Source organism: Primulina tabacum, unplaced genomic scaffold, assembly GCF_025594145.1.
Source record: "Primulina tabacum isolate GXHZ01 unplaced genomic scaffold, ASM2559414v2 Contig727, whole genome shotgun sequence".
Classification (NCBI taxonomy): Eukaryota; Viridiplantae; Streptophyta; class Magnoliopsida; order Lamiales; family Gesneriaceae; genus Primulina; species Primulina tabacum.
Genome location: NW_027459873.1, coordinates 24,987 through 45,484, shown reverse-complemented (window position 1 = coordinate 45,484; position 20,498 = coordinate 24,987). Strand labels below are relative to the sequence as shown.

General features: G+C 31.7%; 1 pseudogene; it reads right to left on the bottom strand.

Moving 5' to 3' along the window:
- Positions 1 to 19,030: 19,030 nt before the first annotated feature.
- On the bottom strand, positions 19,031 to 20,290 carry LOC142534857 (transcription factor MYB30-like; annotated as a pseudogene).
- Between the last annotated feature and the right edge of the window lie 208 nt (positions 20,291 to 20,498).

Sequence of the window (20,498 nt, the reverse complement as noted above, 5' to 3'; positions counted from 1 at the left end):
TAAAACAAAACTTAATTTTGTATTCAATCCCTGTCTGGAAAATATATGTGTTTCTAATTTCTGATTCACAAAAAATATTTTTGTATTCTTTGGATCCACAATTTTTTCATCTATGAAAATTGATACAAAACATTAAAATATGATACTTATATAATATTTGAGTATGCTTTGTTTTAGATTTGATGCAAAAATAAGATTTCGAGTATAAAATAGAACAATTTTATTAATATCACTATTTGGTGCACATGTTTGAGTATTCAAAATTCATATATTTACTATATCTAAAACAGTTTGTACTCATATATCATATATAAGTATCATATTTTCAATGTTTTGTATAGATTTTCATCCGAAATGATAAATATGTCATTAATATCAGTATTTGTTATCATATTTGAATACTCAAAAATCATATATTAGTATCAGATCTGAAATAACTAGTACTCAAATATAATTTATTATTATCATATTTTTAATATTTTGTACCGTTTCCATCCGATAAAAAATATATGGGTAAAGAGAATGCCAAAAAAAAAAAATTATAGATCAGGGAGTGCAAATACAATTTTCCTGACAATGACCGAATGCAAACGTAAGTTTTGATGTGAGGATTTAAAGCAAATGAGAGGATCTGGAATTTGAATTTTTTACTTTTTTTATTGTTTCTTAATTTTTGGGGATCCCGTTTTTTAAATTTTTTATTAATTTTATATGAGATCGTTACGTAAAGATAATATTTAATTAATTAGAAATATATATCGTTGATTTTGTGAGAAATTTTTATTTTTTTTGGATACATTGTCAAATAAACAATTAGTAAATTAATAAAAAATAAAGATGATAAATGTATTTTTGAAGTAACCATACCTAGGTGTGTGTGTGTGTATATATATATATATATATTATATATTAAGTATATGGCATCGATACTGATAATTTGGTATGGATTAAAGAAAAGCTTCCGCGTTAGGTTTGGAGGTTTTGGGTTTGAGTCTAACCCAAAATTTGGCCCGATTTTTTTTGTTGGGTTCGGGTTGACTGGATTAAAAATTAGGGCACCCGGTGACCCGAACCCACCCGACCTTTCTTCTTTAAGAAAATTTTAACCTAAAATTTTCATTGATTTGTCTTTCTATTTCATTTTAAAGTTGTTTGTTTTACTAATATTTTTTTAGAAACTACTTAGATGAGTAGTAGGAGTGTAAACAAATCCAATCAAGCAGGATATATTGAAAATTTTAAAACTCGAATTCGGATCGAAATAGATATGTTCGAGCCCGATCTTGATTCAAAACTCAAAAATTTTATCTATTTTGTCTGAGTTCGATTTGAATCAGAGTTTGAAATTGGCTCGAAAAGATTCAATTAAGTTAGTGAGCTATTGGACTATTGATTAAAAATAAATACTCGAAATGTTTGAAATCTATTTATTTAATATTTTTATGCAATATTAATAAACTATCAAGGCTCGCAAACTATTGAACAATATAATTTAAGATTGTGTTCATATAAAAAAAATTCAAACATGTTCGAGTTTGACTTGAATTCGATAAATTCAAATTTGAATCAAATATTTTTCGAGCTATCTCGGTTTTTTTACACTTATAGTTAGACAATTATTATTTGACTCTTAATATAGTTATTTAAACTCATGAAACGTAATTATCATATTTAGGCTACACTTTGTCATTATGTTTTAAATTAAAATATTATATTATTGTTATGTGTTTTTATTTTTTTTAAATTTTTTAGTAAAAATAAAAAAATAATGTATTAATGTTATATAATAAAAAATAAAATTTACTTGATCATGTTGGCTCGACTTCGAGTTTATAGTTTTTGAGTTGTTTTGGGTTTGGTCAGGAATTTTTTGTAATACCCTTGCTTTAACATAATCTGAACCTACCAACTCACCTGAATCGACACTCCGTTTGAATTCTATCCCAAAACCTCTTAACAGAATGTTAACAAGGTACAATGACGATTCAAAACCGAATTTGAGTCTTAAAATTTTCTTCATATTCGACTATATTCGATTTTTTTTCTTCAATCGATATCCGGTACCATCACTTATAAACAAAACAATAAAATATTGGGGGAAAATTACAATTTTATTCATGTAATTGACATGTTTTTTGTTTTAGTCATATAACTTGTCAATGTTTGGTTTCATGTAATAACTTAGATTATTTTTTGTTTTGGTCTTTTTCCACCTAAAATCATTAAGTGAGGTGTATTCAATTCAGATTTTTGATGATTTTTAATGACTTTTTCAAATTATAGACTTTTATGGATTTGATAGATTTTTATTGACTTATACAGAATCTCACAGATTTATAAACAGATTTACTTGGATTCATGTAGACTTTTTTGCAAGATTTTTATAGACTTTTGTGAATTTTTTTTATAGAATTTATAAATTTTATACTTAATTATAACATATTATGAACTAATAATGTAACGTCCCGAAAATTTTAAGGTTCATGCAAACCTCATGCATGCAATTATTAAATTCTCTTGGATTTTAATTATATGTTTTAATTGCATAAATTAATTATGTTGTGCATACTTGCATATTTAAACTATATTTTTCTACATGATTGCATTAAAATGTATTTTTTAAAGATTATTCGAGTTGCGATCGAGGAACGAGGACCGAGGGCTGAAAAATGTCAAATGTTTTTATTAAATAATTGTTTTTAATTATTTAAAATATGATTGATGCTTTTTATTATTTTTGAAAATAAGGAGTTTGGAGGTGGTTTTATACACCGGGACGTAAATTTTATCGGTGTTGGTTTTTCAACTAAAATACGAATTTTTTGGCAACCCGGCCAATAAATTTACAAACTTATTTAAGCAAAATTATTTTTAATATTTTAATTAAGCAATATTGGGCCTAATCTACATACTTAATGGGCCTAAGATTGGTTAGTGTTTTAATTATCTATTTAAAGTGCAAAAACCCTTCACTTGACATCTAGATCACACGGCCACACCTCTTTCAAAATTCAGAAACTCCTCCTTTCATCAACATACACGGCACACACTCACAATGGAAGAAGGAATTTTCAGAAATTCAAAGGGAAACTTCATAGCCTTCGTCTTCTCGTCCCGTTCTTCGTCGCCAACGGTTTTTCGTGCGTATAAAAAGCAAAGGCACGTCATACATCTCCTTTTCTCATCCATCATATCATATTAATGTTGAATTATTACATGCATGAAGAACATGACGGATTTTTCAGAATTTCGTAATCTCATGCTTATGGGTTCTAAAGTGGTGTTTTCAATCTCCAAAAACATGTTTATTATGTTAAGAAGGGGCTGCCATGTCTTAGGAAGTTATGGGACAGGTTTTACACAAGTTTTAGAGTCATTAGAAGCAACAATAACACTGCACGATACCAGAAACACAAAGCTGGAACCAATTGTTTATTATTGTAGCATATGTGATCGGTTGAAGGAAAATCGACGCATGGGGGTGAGTGGCTCGACCAGGCTTGGTGGTTGGGACCTAGGAGTCATGGTTAGGTCCTAGGAAGGGTCCTAGGCGGGCTAGGGCTCGAGCCTTGGGCTGGGGAAGAGTCCACGTGAAGTGGGATTCTCCTCCAAGGCATGCGCGCGCAGGTACTGTTCGAGAATTTCAGGGGCTGCGGCTCGTCAGGGGCTGGGCTAGGTGGTCTGGACGATGGCTTAGGATAGTCCAGGGAGGGTTAGGAAGGTCTGGATTCAGGGGTGGCTTGGTTCATAGAGGGCCGAGCAGTAACGCGAGAGGAAGCATGAGCAGGAAGAAGAGAGGGGGCGGCTACTGGTTGTGGAAACAAGTGGCTCGCTGCTCACGACTAGGGCTGGGCTGGTCTGGGTAGGGTCTGGGCTTGGTCCAGGGATGGTCAGGGTTAGCTGGGTTCGGTGGTGGCTCGGCTAGAAATGTCCCAGGTTGGCTAGGAGTTTTATGTGCTTAGGGGCCTCACACACACACTAGCAGAATTGGGTCAAGATTCAGTGGGTTTTTGTGCGGGCCAGGGCTGGTGTTTTTCGGGCTGGGCTTGGACAGTAGGGTCCCTAGATGGGTTGGCTAGGTTTTGGTTCAAGGCGGCTCAGGCGTGGCTCGAGAAAATTAGGATATGGCTCGGTGTGTTCGATAAGGTGTCAAAAACAAAAATAATAAAGCTAAAATTAAAACCAAGGGTCCAAGGGGGTGGCTCACGACTTTGAAGGGTAGAATAAATCTTAAAATGCTATGTTTAAAATTTGGGATCAAAATAATGAGTTTTGGATTTATTCGGGATTTAATCGCGACACGAAACGCTAATTAACGAGTTAATTGAAACGCCTAGTTTTAAGCTTTATAAAATTATGAAAAATTAGGTTTAAACTTAAATAATTATTAAAAGTCTAAGTTTTTAATTTGGAAATTTTATATTAAGGTTTGGTTTAATTCGGGATTAAAACGTGTTAATACGTCTTATTTAAAGATTAAATTAAAAGTCCTCGATTAAGCTAAATAAAAATATGAAAAAATTCAAGTAGGCTTAAATAATTATTTGGGACATGTTAGAGTCATGAATTCAAGAAAAAGTCAAAAACGGAGAATTTTACGTCCAGGGTAAAACGATCTTTTTACAGCTAAAAATTAGTAAACGTCATGGCAGTGCCCTGAATGCTGTTTTATGCTAATATGATTATTTTCTATATTTATGGATGTTTATGGAATTTTTATGTTAAAATGATATTTTAAATGTTTATGGGATTTTATATGTTAAAATGATATTTTAAATGTTTAGGGAATTTTATATGTTTATGATTTAATATGTCAAATGTTATTTTAAATGTTTTAGGTTAAAATGTCATTTTAATTATGAAATGTTCATGATTAAATATGATTTTTAAATGTCTAAGGGATTTTTATGATTTAAGGAAGACATTTAAAAGACATGTTGCATGCTTGGTTTCGAAAACAAAAATGTTATGTTATGCATGATTTTTATAAAGTGATGAGAATGTAAATGTTGAAGGAAGTGAAGTGATTGTGACTAATTCGTTAATGTTGGCGATGTCGTGAGGGTTATGGTCCCAGTGGGAGCCCGACGATCGTGTTTCCATCATTACGAATATGTGGTAACGGTTATGTGGTAACGGAAGAATGGAATATCGTGAGGAGAAAAGGCCCCAGAGGGAGCCCATTTATGGGAAAAGGCCCCATAGGGAGCCCCGACGATCGTATTTCTATTCGAATAATGATAGGCCAGGGCCCAGTTGATCGGTGAGAGTGTTGTTGGTGTCTCCCGCCGCCCAGTACTGTGGTTATATGTAGATGGATCCATCGACCTTCATGTCATGATCAGGAAAGTCACAATTAACGATCTGAATTCAACAAAGGAAAAAGAAAAGGAAAAGGAAAAGGAAAAATGTTTATGATCATGAAAAATGTTTTATGTCATGTCATGTTGAGGAAAAAGGAAAAAGGTTGAGGTTTGTGAAATGCATGTCATGAAAATGTTTATGATTAAGTTTATGCATCATGAAAATATTTATGAAAATGGTCATATTTGAAGTTCATGCATGTTCATGAAAACGATATTTTAAGTACAAGTATTTTTCACTGTTAGATGTTGACTGTATTACGTATTACTCGTTATCAAGATTATGGTGTGTTGAGTCTTTAGACTCACTAGGTGTGATGAATGCAGGTGAGGTTGAGGGAGGTCTTGACGGATGATTTGACTGGACTGATGGCGCACACAACCCGAGGACCAGCGCTTCTACTTTTTCCGCTATGATTTATGACTCATGATTTATGTTAGAGATTTTTAAGATTATTTATTTATGCTTTTGAGAGGTTTTTGAGAGGTTTAGCATGTGCTATACTTTTCAAATTTATTGCTTTTTAGGTCTGGTAAAACATGCAACGATTTCATTTTTATGACTATTTCACTTGATTTTTAGAATGCTAGTTGAATGGTGTTTTATTTTAAAGGGTAAAATATTTTCATTTGGTTTATGTGTATGGCTGAAATTGAGTGTTTATAAAAAAAAATTTCTAGTACTTTTTAAGCAATAAAAAGGGCAGACGTTTCAAATAATTAGTTGATATATAACATATTCAGTTTGAAATGTTTTTTCAATATTTATATTAATAAGTAAATTTACTTATTTAAAAGTTAAATCATTTAATACTTACATATGTATATATGTGGCTTTGTATGCATGTTTGTAAATTTTTAAAATACATCAATTAATTAATCTGTAACATTGTTTTTGAATTGATAATATACATGTGAAAAAAATATTATTTATCATTATGTGTATATAATTTTGTATAAAAATATCATAGCTTACACATTAATTGAAACTGCTTATTAAAAATCATGCTTATTGTGAGGCTATTCAATTATTAAGAATTAAACGACATTTTTTGGATAATCTTTTATTATTATTGAATATTACATTAATTTGTATAAATCATAAATTAAAAATCATAAAATCAAATTTAGAATTCAAAATTTCTTATGATATTAAAATAAAAAATTATTAAATGAAAAATCAGCCAAAAAATGAAAAATTTGATAAGGAAAGATGAAAATATAGAGATACATTTCGAAAATTTAAGAGAGTGATAGAGATAGATGAGAGGAGAGAAGATAAGAAGAGAGGTGATGTGAAGCGACAGAGAGAAAATAAATAGCTTGTGTATGAGTTAGAAGTTTTAAAAATCCATCAAAATCTTTGGGTTGAACCAAATACAATTTTTAACAATTTATAGTTGTACCTTAGGCTTTAATGTTTGTATGTTAATGAATTCCATGAATTTATTAAAAGTCTATTGAAAATTTGAATACCTCTAGACTTTTGTTTTTAAAAGTCAATGTTGAATTCCACTTGACTTTTTAAAACTCCACCGAAAGTCTATTTTGAATACCATTAGACTTGTACAGAGTATGGCAAAGTCTTGATTGAATACCTCTAGACTTTTAAAATCTACAAAAGTCATTAAAAGTCAATAAATCTCCTACATTGAGTACACCCCCTTAAATATATCAAACATTATTTATTTGAAATCGATACTCTTCTACATGACTTATATAACAAGATTAAAATTAACATTCTACGCTTTAAAATCTATCAAGAAAAAACAAATGGAAACGACAAACTTTTTCCTCTCATTTTTTAATATTTAGTGTCATTTTGCTTTATTTATTCCTTTTTTTAAAAAAATTTGCATAAAATTTGGTTATTCTCGCTACAAAGCTACATATAGCTAATATTAAAAAGAGTTAAAAGCTTTTGGCCAAAAAAAAAACGTTAAGTTTTTATTCAGTAAATTTACAATAATATAGTTTTTTTCTTTTTCAAAATTAATGAAGAGATCCAATAAAAAATTATTTTTCATCATATTTTAAACTATATTATCCTCATCCTCAATAATGTAGTAGATACACATAAACTGTCATCTGTTTATGATTTTTCAAACCGAATTCGACTTGTATTCGAGAATTCGATCCTACACTTAAAAGACTATTATCCTAAGTGTTGAACCAATGATATATTCATATAGTATGTTTATATCTGATTTTTCAAATCGATGGTCTCACATAAAAAATCATATATTAACATTCATAGGGTTCAATTCTCTAATAATACCTATTTTAGGATATTGTGAAGCTAAGTTTTTAATTTCAGAAATTTCTTTTTACTTGGTCGTATATAACACCAACTCTCCATTTATCCATATTTTTCTCCTTCGATCTCTTATATTTCATTCACCTCTCCGCAATCTCAGTCATTTCTCGCTATTTTTAAGATCGTTTAAGGATTTTATACCATAATAAGATAATCCTGAATATTTCTAGGGTTTTCTCTCGATGACTAAAATCTGCAGATTAAAGTTTTGAGGTGTGCCCAATGGAGAGAACAAGTTAGACATCGCCCTTACTTATCATTGAATCATCCAACTTAAAATATCTGATTTCGACTAAGAAACAAACAAACTAATAATCGATAACCCCGAATTTTTCATCAAATATACATAATGTCACATACTAATTCAGCAGACTAATTGCTTACACACACACACGCATCACAATTTTTCTAAAAAAATCTCTAACAACACAGAACACCAGCATCGTTGAAAAACTCCTTACTCTGCTCATTACGACTCGATGATCTTATTTAATGGGTTTTTATTAAAAAGAAAAAGTAAATACACGCAGAGCACACGCTGAAAACGTACAGATGGATGCACCATAATTGTCGTCGATATGTACTTCATGATGTGTTGTTTGAAGTTGAGGAGGAATATTCTGAGACCCACTCCACTGCCACCACGCGCCGGTGGAAATTCCTGTGGCAGCCGCAGGCAGCGCAGGTGAACTCCTCCTCCGCAAATGGCAGGAACTCTCTGCACCCATCCACGGCGTATCCTCCAATATCATATGCATGATTTCTCTGGCACTCTCCATATCTCACTGTCCTTGTTGCGAAGGCTGAATTTGCAGAATTCCCTGAAAACTGGTCGTGTTCCACATTTTTCGATCCCGCATGATGCGTCTTCATTTCATTTTTATTCATATTTTATTAATATCAGTGTATTTGAGGGGATACGGTACTCAGAATTTGGGTTAAGGCAGCCGAGAGAAGCGAGGATGGAAAATATTTAGTGGAAACCCTAAACCTAGCTTGGATGCCTATATACACCTAATGAATGTATATTATTGTGCAATAATCATAATAGAAAAGTTGATGTTGAAATAGGCCGTAATACAATTAACAACGAGGGGATATAAATCGTATAAGAAAATAGAGAATGAACAAGAGTCGTTCAATTTTCATCGAAGTTAATAATCCTATCTATATATTGGGAAAATAACATGATACAAATCTTTTAAAATAGGCAAAAACTTGTGTAAGACGGTCTCACGGGTCGTGTTTTGTGAGACATATCTCTTATTTGGGTCATCCATGAAAAAATATTACTTTTAATGTTAAGAGTATTACTTTTTATTGTAAATATCGGCAGGGTTGACCTGTCTCACAGATAAAGATTCGTGAGAGTGTCTCATAAGAGATCTACTCAAAAAATATTATCTTTTTCATATTTATCTCACAAATCTTTCAAATAAAACTAAGAATAATCATCTAAAATAAGATGAGAGTTACATATTGGATTACAAACTATATTTGAAGTTACAAAACTATCCTAAATACTCTTTTGAAAAAGTTTTTCTAAATAAAATGTATGGATAATTTTGACATTTCAAAATGAATATATATCCAATTTGTAACACTAATTATACAAATAATATTTTCTCATTTTTAAGGCTTTTGTCTGGAAATAATATATTTTGTAATTGAATATTTTTTTTGTTGTCTTATAGATGTAATATAATTTTGTAAAATGCTCTCTTTTTAATTAACTACAATATCTTACTATCTTATTAAGAATGTGCCTATTATAATGACTATCTTTGCTATGTTGCAACTGTGAAAACCCTTTACCCAATCTTTAATAGGTGGACAAAATATTTTGACTAATTATTTAATTATTAATTAATTATTTTTTAACACGCGCGACGCTCGTTTCCAGCCACTACTAGTATCAATTATAGTGTAATAATTCTTAAATGATTAACTTTAATCAAAGAGAACTGTCTCGTTCTTTCTCTTTGAACGTGAATGTGAGGTTAATGGAATGGTCGCCATGAATTGATTGCCTAACTGCCAATTAAACATGGATTAACATTGAAAGGATCTGCCGCTTAAATAATCATTATACATTATTTGGAGCTTTATTTCTTGATTTGAAACATGATGATGATTAATTACCTTAATTTAAAGGAACATAATTGTACTCCCCTGACTTTATCTTTCAATCTCTTCTTAGTATTTGTGTGGCAATAAACTACGACAACGAAACCCTAGTTTTGGGTGCGAATACCGCATGATTTTTTTTTTTTTTGCACTTTCGCTTCTTTTCTGTGGGATTATCAGTGTTGCGTCAGATATGTCAGCAATATCTGGTTTAATTTTAGCAATATCCGGCGACATGTCAACAGACTGCATCAAATAAAAAAATTAAAGTGCGGGGAAATCAATTTATTTTACAAAGATCAAATTTCGACTGATTATATAACCAAAATTCGTATTGTTTAAGACAACTTATAATTTTTTATTTTCCCAAATATAAGAGCTATTTAATTTATCTAAATTCAAAATTTTTATATACAATTCAGATATTTTATATGTACATTTCAAATATTTAAACGTCATCCCTTTATTTAATTTTCCCTTATAAAATTTCTTATCATGCTTAATTTAAGACGTTGATGGTCATCAAAAATTTTCATCGTATTCCAATTTGTGATGAAAAAGGTAAGCATAGCTGCCCAAATGTCGTAGACAAACCTTTAATTAATCTGTCTACTCTCATTTGTCATGTGCGATAAATTCATTAATTTTAAGTTTAAATTAGATTATGACATTGTTGGTATGATAATAACTTGTTAATGTTTAAAATAAAATTAATTAAGAGTGAAACACTCGCAATTATTAAAATTGCAAATTGTTCTGATACGTTTTGATAATCTAACCAGTCAACATTCAGTTTATAATAATTTTTTCTTTTGCGCATTGAATTAGTCTCATTTTCTCCGTAATACTGACATGAAATTGTATTTTGTAGAAATAAAAACTTGTGTGAGACTGTCTCACGGGTCGTATTTTGTGAGACATATCTCTTATTTGAGTTATCCATGAAAATATAACTTTTTATGCTAAGAGTATTACTTTTTATTGTGAATAACGGTAGGGTTAACCCGTATCACATATAAAGATTTGTGAGACTCTTTGTAGAAATATATCCATCTGAAATTGAATCCTACAAAAACAAACTTAACACTGGAAAAAACTAATTTATTGCAAAAACCAAAATTTGACCAAAACTTATAGGAATACTTTTAATTTTTATTTTCGCTTATTTAATTATAAATTAATATCCCAAGGTTATAGTACACTAATTACTTAAGATGAAGGATATTTAGAAGACTAAAAAGTAAAATCTAAGGTCTAGGATATCTGTACGTAGCCATATATTATCGTCACAGGCAGGGAAAAATCAAATTTTAGAAAATAGCTATCTTCTTATTTAGAAAGAAAGACCAAAAAAAAAAAAAACAAGAATTGATTGAAATGAATGAATAAAATCCTAACGTTTCTGTGTGATTAAACTTATTCTAATCAAATTTATAGGTGACGTTGATTATATTTATATACATAATCGTCATTTCTACAGAAAATTAAAATTATAAATTTTTTTTAGAAACACAAAGAAACAAGAAAACAGAAATTGATTGAAATGAATCAATATTATCCCCATATGTTTGTGTGCTTAACCAGATCTGACAAAAAGTAGTTTATGCTTGTGTCATGTCCCCAATCCTAAGGGTGCCATTGATCGACATTGCTTTCAAAAATCGAAAAATTATAATTTTAGTCTCGTAAGCTAAAATAATTTTTTTTTTTTTAGATTTTTAACTTTTTAAAGTTTTTTTTTAATTTAGCAACTTGAATTTATTTTGTTTTGATCTTTTTTTTCCCGAAGCCACTAAATTTATAGATAATGATTGTTTGAGATCGATTATATCATAGTGACATATGTACATATAATAAAGCTCATATTACTCGAATTAAAATTAAATTGATAAAAAATATATGAAAAATAATTAAAGTGATATGACCTCAATACTTCATGTCACGCCCCGGGACGGGGTTGGTTGACACTGGCGTTGCTCTCAAATTTACATTCGAAAACAACAAGACTCAGAAATACAAAATTCAGACCAGTCTTTTATTCATAATATTAATTGTCTGATACAACTCAAAGAACAAATGTTTTACAGCGGAAATGTAAAACCAAACATAACATCATTTTAACAGATACAGTGAAAACATAATTTAGAACAGTCTTCTTCACCAGCCCCATAATTGAGTCTGCTCTTCCTCTTCTAACAATTCTTCCTCGTTCTTATCTGAGATGGGTTTGGTGGGTGAGTGATATGGTCGTCACTCAGTAAGCGGGGGCGGGAATAACTCCCAGTTTTCAAAACCATTTTTAAACAGAAACAGTAATACGAATGATATACAGAAATTTTCATTTTCAGAACAGAAATCAGTATTCAGAAATCAGTTATCAGAAATCAGTATTCAGTAATCAGTAATCAGAAAGTTATCAAGTAAGCACTGAGCACGTTCGTGAATTTCATGGCTAAACTGATATCAATCCCCTATATGTTCTCCCCTCTACGGGGTGAGACCAGTAATCAGTAATCAGTAATCTTCAGAATATATATATATTCCTACCATTAGTTCACTAAGTTTCAGTGCTTCAAAAATCAGAGATCAGAAATACTTAAAACATGAATTATCAAACTGGTTTCAAGATATTTATACATATTCCACTTACTGTAATTTGCTAGAGTTTCGGTTGTTGAAGTCTGGAATCTGCTTGTTCTTGCTACTGGATTTTTCAACTCGAAAATACACTCTTTTAGCTCAAATTTCAAGTGATAACACAAGACTTGTGTAACAACAATTTCAGAAACTTGAGGGTGTTATTTATAGGCAAAATTCTGACTGTTAGCCTCCCAAATAATGGCCATAATCTGACATTAACAGCCTTTATTCCATGTTAAATGCTTCAGTTACAAGTCATAAGTTGAATCAGTAACTGTCTGCTTCTGCTGCTGGATTTTACTTGTTGTCTGCTGCTGGATTCTAATCTGCTGGAAAAATACCAGCTTTTGAAATATTAGCTTCAGCTGTAAATTTTGCATTGCTGCTGAAATGCTGGAAATTCGGATTCTCACACTTCAAAATATGGGAAAATTTGTCGTTGTCCTTTATTTTTGTTTATTATATTTTAATGTGTATAATATAAGCTTTATTTTTGTCACATATGTCATGTGGGATATATCAGTATCAAATAAATCATATTCGATGAATTTAATGGTTTCGGGCAAAAATGGACCAAAACTAAAAAAATCAAGCTTTGATAAGTTACAATACTAGACAAGTTACATTACTAAAAAACAGTCCAACTTATTTTGGATATTGTTCATTTAAGCAGTTAAAATTGAGTATTGATCATATAAAAATGTTTTTTTTTTTTAACTTTTAATCCTATTTCACTGTAACACTTGTGGCGCCCGTCACACAAATATTTTTTATGTCACATATGTGGGTTGGTATTCTTTTATTTATTGGGAAATCACCGGATAACTGCTAACCCAAATGGCTACAAGAAATGATCAAGGAAAAAATTTGACTCTTTTTTCTTTAAAACGATATTGTTCCGCCCCGGTGCTCACTGTTGTTGGCAATTCGTTTTCTAAGATACAACGACTACGGCTTCAAAATAGTAGCAATACAAATTTAAAGTCACATGAACTTTAAAAATATTTGGAATGCTATCAAGATAATATACAAACTTTTTAATTTAAAATTCTAAGCGTTAAACTTAAAAAATACAATTCTAAGAGATTAAATCTTGCAAAACTTGGATTTAAATGCAAATACTTAAAAACTCAAAACTTGAAGACAACTCTCGAATTTAATTTCAAAGTTCGAATTTAAGCGTATATAAACTTAGAAAATCCAAATTTAAGATTTTATATTTTGAAAATTTGAATTTTAAGCGCTAATGCTTAAAAATTCGAATACAGAATTAAACTTAGAGAGAAATGAAAAGAAGAGAAAATTATGCGTTGAATGCAAATGAATGGAATCTTATTTATAGAAGATGAAAAGTCTTGAATCAAAAGACATGCATGTCACGCCCCGAAACCGAGACGTGTCATCAGCGTTGTTTAACAATTTAAAATCGTATAACAACAAGCCACGTAGTACATCAAATAACCAAAAGCCAGTCTATTACATAAATCAATAATCGTCTTTACAATGCGGTTGAAACGAAATGCGGAAGCGTAAAACACAATAATATAACTAAAAGACAGAATAACGAGACCGGTCTTGAATCAGATCACCATCCCCAAAAGTATTCTTGTTCTTTATCTTCGATTTGTTCTTCGTTCTTTTCTGGGGTGTGAATGTAAGGGGTGAGTACTTGGGAAATACTCAGTAAATGGGGCCGATCGGGCGTAACAAATATCAAGGTGATAATTATACGAATATATTATCATAATTTCGATGGAATACATTATCATAATTTCAATAGTAACCATGTTGAATCGAATATAAACAAAGTACAAACATAGCACTGAAAATCATCATTTTTCATGGTTTATGATCAGTCCCCTATATGTTACTCCTCTAAGGGGCGAGGCCAAAAGAACGGTTATTATATCCCACCGCATCAGGGCCTAAACAAAACATATCAAACATCAAAATTTCCTTGTAATTTCTAATTCGAATCATTACAGTGCATTCAAATATTTCAAACATAATTTCAAATATTATAACTAATATCCAACAACAAATTGTTCAAGAATGTTCATAACAAATATGAACGAATATATCATGCCGATCGAATTTCAAGAAACATACATAACGCTTTTTAAGCAAATGTGGACATACTTACAAAGAACAAGCATGTCGATTATATAATCAAGTAGTACACTTATGAAATGCAAGTGTACATAAAAGTATAGCAAAAACCCACTTACCTGATGATAATCTTCAAAGATTTGAGGGAAAGACAACTAAAATTCGGACACGAAAGCTGCTGGACTGCGTCGAACCGGACAAGAATTCGGCTGATGCGGTGCTTCGAAAATAGCTGCTAGGGAGCTCGAAAGTATGGCTATTTTTCTGCTGAAATTTTCAGAATGTTTGTGAATGTTTTGTGCCTTCTTTTTGGTCATCATGCATGGTATTTATAGGCTCATGGAGGGGAGATGAAAAGCTCTCATTCAAGGCCATTACATCCATGTTTATGGCCTTCTTGATGGCTTTAAACACCATTAACATGTTGTTATGGCTCTTCAAATTCCTCCTTGAATTCATGACTTGAATGTGGTTTAAAGGCTTGGCTTGTGTGGTTATTTTCAGGTCACAACAATGCATCTTCATAAAATGATGCACCATTTCACTAATAAAATGACACATTGTTTCGGCCAAATCATGGCACCTCTTCAATGTTTTGGCCAATCAATTGATTCAATCTTTTCACTCGATAAAATTCGAATTCAATTAATTTTTCATTCACCTTAATTGGTAATCGAAAAATAATATTTCGACATGTAGCTCGTTCGAATTATTTTATCGATTCTAAACGAATACAAAACTCATTTTTTTAACAACATCAATATTTTTTGACATCACGTTGATATTATCTCATGTTATATCAAGAACTAATTTAGACTCAAAACTCAAAATAGACAGAGTAATTTTCATTTGAGAACACAGCTCAAACCCCAAATGAGAAAACCCTAGCTAACCATAAAACCCATGTCGATGAGAAATGTAGCCTTGCATATTTCTATCTATATACTAGCGGAGTGGTGTCATTGGTGGGCTGGATTTGTTTGGAGAAATGTTGGGCTGGGTTGGGCTTTGTTAAGCACGCGAGGAAAATTAAGTCTATCAAGTCGATCACGTGATCTTCTTTGGTTTTTTTGGTATTCTTTTTTTTTTTGTTTCTGTAAATGGTCAGAATTTATGGTTAATTAATTAAATTAATTGTTTTTATTCTTTTTTTGTTCTTTTTCGACGGAATACTGACGTGAGTAAATCGATGTCCGACATGGCCATTCCGACGTATAAATACAGTTATAATGTCGAATTTTAGAGAAAAAGACCAAAAACTACAATAATTTAGAGGAGGGATTTGTATAATGTTTTCAATAAATGTGCGACGTGAAGTTGATGGCTGAGTTTGCGTGGGTTTACAGGCGAAAAGATTCAAACACTGCACATGTTTGCATTTATGTCTAATCCTGCATTCATGCATGTATGTACGTATGATCATCCATGTTATGTATGGAAGAGATTTATGAGCTGGCATTTCCAGAAACCTTTTTTTTTTGTTCTTTAAAAAATTTAAGTTTATAGCATGAGCGCGAAAAAACATTTCTAATTTTTACCACAGAATAGGTTAAATTATGAAATTTTTACATTTACCTCTCTTATAGTTATTTGTGAGAGTAAAAATGATAAAAGAAAATATTTTTATTAATAGTTGACATAATTTAAATGTTAAAACTAAAAATTATAGCTTTTCTACTTTTTACGCGAACTAATGCAGTCAAAAATCTGTTAGATTCATTTTTCTCGCTTTTGTGAGATATTAAAAGTCTCACATCAGTTGGATTAACTCTATGAAAATTGAATATATGGATTTGAAAATCCCTCACTGAATAGTTTTTTGAGTTGAGTTATGTTCAAGTCTCAATCTCAATATGTTATCAGACCCATGTTTTGATTATGGCTCAGGTTCATCATTATGTGTTAGATTGTCCTATAGGACCGGTCCGACAATGTCTTGTTACTTCACGCTCCAAATGTTTATTTCTGACCGTGATGGAGTGTTTTAGATATCTCACATCGGTTAGATTAAATCTTTGAGAATTATATCTACGAATTTGGACACTCATATCTCTTTGAACTAACATTTAAGCTTGAGTTGGTACAAATCTCACTCTTAATAACTAATCATAGTTTTTTTTTAACGTTCCACGATTAATCACGTTATAAAAGGTCTACGTGGGATGATGGAATTTTTATTTCATTATTTCGTCACTAGTTATGGTTATTTTTATATAAAAAAAATAAGTTTTTTAGTTTGTGAAGAACTAATAAACAAATGTATATATGTACAGAGTTTAAATGTTTTTTTTAAAAAATTAAAATAGAAGTAGGTATTATTTGAAATACTTAAATACAAATTATATTGTCGAGTGAATTGATTGGAAAGTAAATTACTATCTATATTTAGTTAATGGCGCACATGCAAACAATTATATGGAACCAATTAATTTCAAAATTATAATTTTTATGTCGCAACTCGCAAGCTTCTTGACCTAATGTCACATGTTGTCCCAACTTGGAACATGTCTCGAGTATGAGGTTGAGACCCTGAATTCCTAGCAGCAGCACGCAGCAAGCAACTAGGAAGATTTCAGTAGAAGCTATCAATTATAGCAGCAACTCATATTTCAGAAGATGGTATTTTTCAGCAGACAAAATCCAGCAGCAGAAGAGTTCAGTAGCGAGATTCCAGCAGATAGCTACTGGTTCTGCTCAGGATGGTAACTGAAGCATTTTAACATGGAATAAAGGCTATTAATGGCAGATTATGGTCATTAATTGACAGGCTAACAGTCAGATTTTGGCCTATAAATAGCACCCTCCATCCCTGAAATTGATGTTACCAAAACCTTGCGTTATCACTTGAAATTAGAGCTAAGAGAGGGCATATTTCGAAGCTGTAAAATCCAGTACGAGGCAACTTGATTCCAGAAGACTGCAACCGAATCCTTCACAGAAAATACTGTAAGCGGGCTTATGTATAAATATCTTGAAACCCGTTTGATGATTTCTGTTTTTTAAAGCAAAGTATATTCTTGATTTCTGATATCTGATTTTGAAGCACTGAAACCTAGTGAACTATGGTAGAAATATATATTCTGAACATTACTGATTACTGGCCTCACCTTTTAGAGGAGAGAACATATAGGAGACTGATATCAGTTTAGCCATGAAATTCACGAACATGCTCAGTGCTTACTTGTTAAATTCTGATTACTGAATATCGATACTGATTTCCGATTACTGATTTCTGAATACTGATTTCTGTTCTGAAATAAAGAGTTTCTGTATATTATTCGTATTACTGTTTTGTTAAAAATGGTTTTGAAAACTGGGAGTTATTCCCGCCCCCGCTTACTGAGTGACAATCATATCACTCACCACCAAATTCATCTCAGATAAGAACGAGGAAGAGTTGTTAGAATAAGCGGAGCAACTTCAGTTTTGGGGCTGGTGATGAAGATCGTTGTTCGTAGTTCTGATTTATATTTATATTCCGCTGTATCTGTTCAGACATCTTATTTTCTGGTTTTACATTTTCGATGTAAAACATTTGTATCAGACAACGATTATATGAATATAAACGACTGTTTCTGAATTTTGTACTTTTGAGGCTTGTTTATTTCGAATGTAAATTTGAGAGCAACGCCGGGTGTCAACCAACTCCGTCCCGGGGCGTGACATGAGGCCTTCCCTCCCCAAATATATAAAAGAAAATAATTAAATTTTTTCTAATGTTTGATAATATAGATCACTAGATTAAAATATATATATCTTTCTAATAATAAATAGATAGATTGGTCTATATTAAATAAAGTGTGGCGGAAGTTATTGCCCTCGAATTTATGTTAATACAAAAATATATACATAAAATCGAGTACATGCAACATAAATTAATGTGCAAATAACATCGGTAGTAAAGGTATGTGTAAATAGTAAAACTATAATTTAAAAACATTATAATAAGAAAATAATTTTTGCATATAAACATGTAAAGAAATAGACACCACACTGACCTTATTTTTATTTTTATTTTTATTTTATTATCATTTCTGCTTATACGATCATCCAAAGATGCACAAATACCAAGCCAGTAAAGAGTACTGTTTAACTTCAAGTACTTCATTTGGAACGTTAAAGAATGAAACACGGATAAATAATTAGTCTATCTCATTTGGAAGATGATTTCACGGATCTTTAATTGTGCTATGGGTTGATTATCTTCGTATTTATAATAAAAAGTAATATTCTTTCGTAACTCAAATAGAAAATTCGTCTCACAACATTGATGTACGAGACTTTCTCACAAAAGATATTGTAAATAATTAATGTACAACATGTGAGATCAAGAATAAACAAGAAAGTGATTAACAAGTCGTGACATGAATCGTAATTTCTCTCAACTCTAACCACAAAAAATGAACCAAAAAGGTTAATTTTCACGGGCAAATTTTTTAAAAAAAAAATTCAGTAGAAATTAATCGAATGCTGATTAAATTATACCTTCATGTGCATCGAAATCGAAGTTACTCAAATATTCCTTAGCTGATCATCTAACAGCCAATCCTCCAGCACTGCGAAGCCATCCGGGTCGGGTTTACTATCGGAAACGGATCTCGAAAGTCCAGAGCTTGAAGATTGATCATAAGCCTGACCGAATCCAAACAAGGATTCAAATGCTTCAGACAAATCAATCCCACTTTGCTTTCAATTCCAGGAGTGAGGATCTGATCATCACTCGATGCACATTCGCATTTCGACGAATTTCGGAGATACTAGAAGAGTACTTGGATTGAATCTCCTCGAATTTCGGTGTCTTTTTGACCCAATCTTTGAGCAATCTGGCGATGTTTTCAGTGCTTATGCATAAGAAAATGCCTGGCCTGGAGAAGAATGGTTAGCCATTATTCTCAAATGACAATGCATCCTGAAGGGCCTTCTTAGCTGTGTTTATATCAGCTTGTAGCCTCCTTTCCCACTGCCCTCTCGAGATGGAATGCGGATTTTTCGGCGAAAATTCGACGAGGGTAGACTGATCTACCGATCCGATCCGAGCTTCTTGAGTTTCTTCTTTAAATGAGTGTTCCAGTAGTTTTTGATGTCATTGTCTGTTCTTTCCGGGAGATAAGAAGCTATGGCAGCCCATCTGCACACACAGAACATGGTTGCTATTTCAATATATTATACACATAAAGTTTTTAATTAATTCTTAGAGTCGATATAATGAATGTAGCATACTTGTTGCCCAAAAGGGCTTGAAGCCGAATAATCATCTTTTCTTCATCATCAGTGAAGCTGCCTCTCTTGATCCCTGGCCGGAGATAGTTGGTCCACCTTAGCCTGCAACTCTTGCTACAATCTCTTCAACCCTGCAAAGACAAATCTTTTCAGTGAATCGATCATCTAATTAACCACTAATATTACGAGCAGATTAATCTTCTCCCAGAAATGGTAAAGCATTTCTATTCTCGCTGCAAGAAAATTAACAGAAACTGAAAATATAACCTGTTTTACTGGGAACAGCCCTCCAATTTCCGGGGCCATTTTCTTGAACAAAAGATACCAACATGATGTCTTCTTCAGGAGTCCACGGCCCTCTCTTCACTCCCGTTTCATCACAGCAAGGCGGTCTCCCCATTTTCCCCCCCGCCGCTACTAGCTAGTTTTTGTCTGCTTTCTGAATCTTCTTCCTCTTTTATTTTTTTTGCCAACTTCCGCAGAGCTTTAAGAACAGAAAATGTTAGCACTTTAATTTTTTTTTCCCAATCTTTAAAATTTTACTTACTTATTGAGACAGCTGAGACATTTGTGTTTTGGCTGTGTTTTGTTTTCATCCACATATATAGAAAGTAGGCCACATTGATGTGTTTTCTATATCATGACATGACCGTAAATGTAAAAGGAGTCCTCGAGAGGGGTCAAAGTAGGATTCATCTTCCTTCTTCTTTTTTTTAAACTTT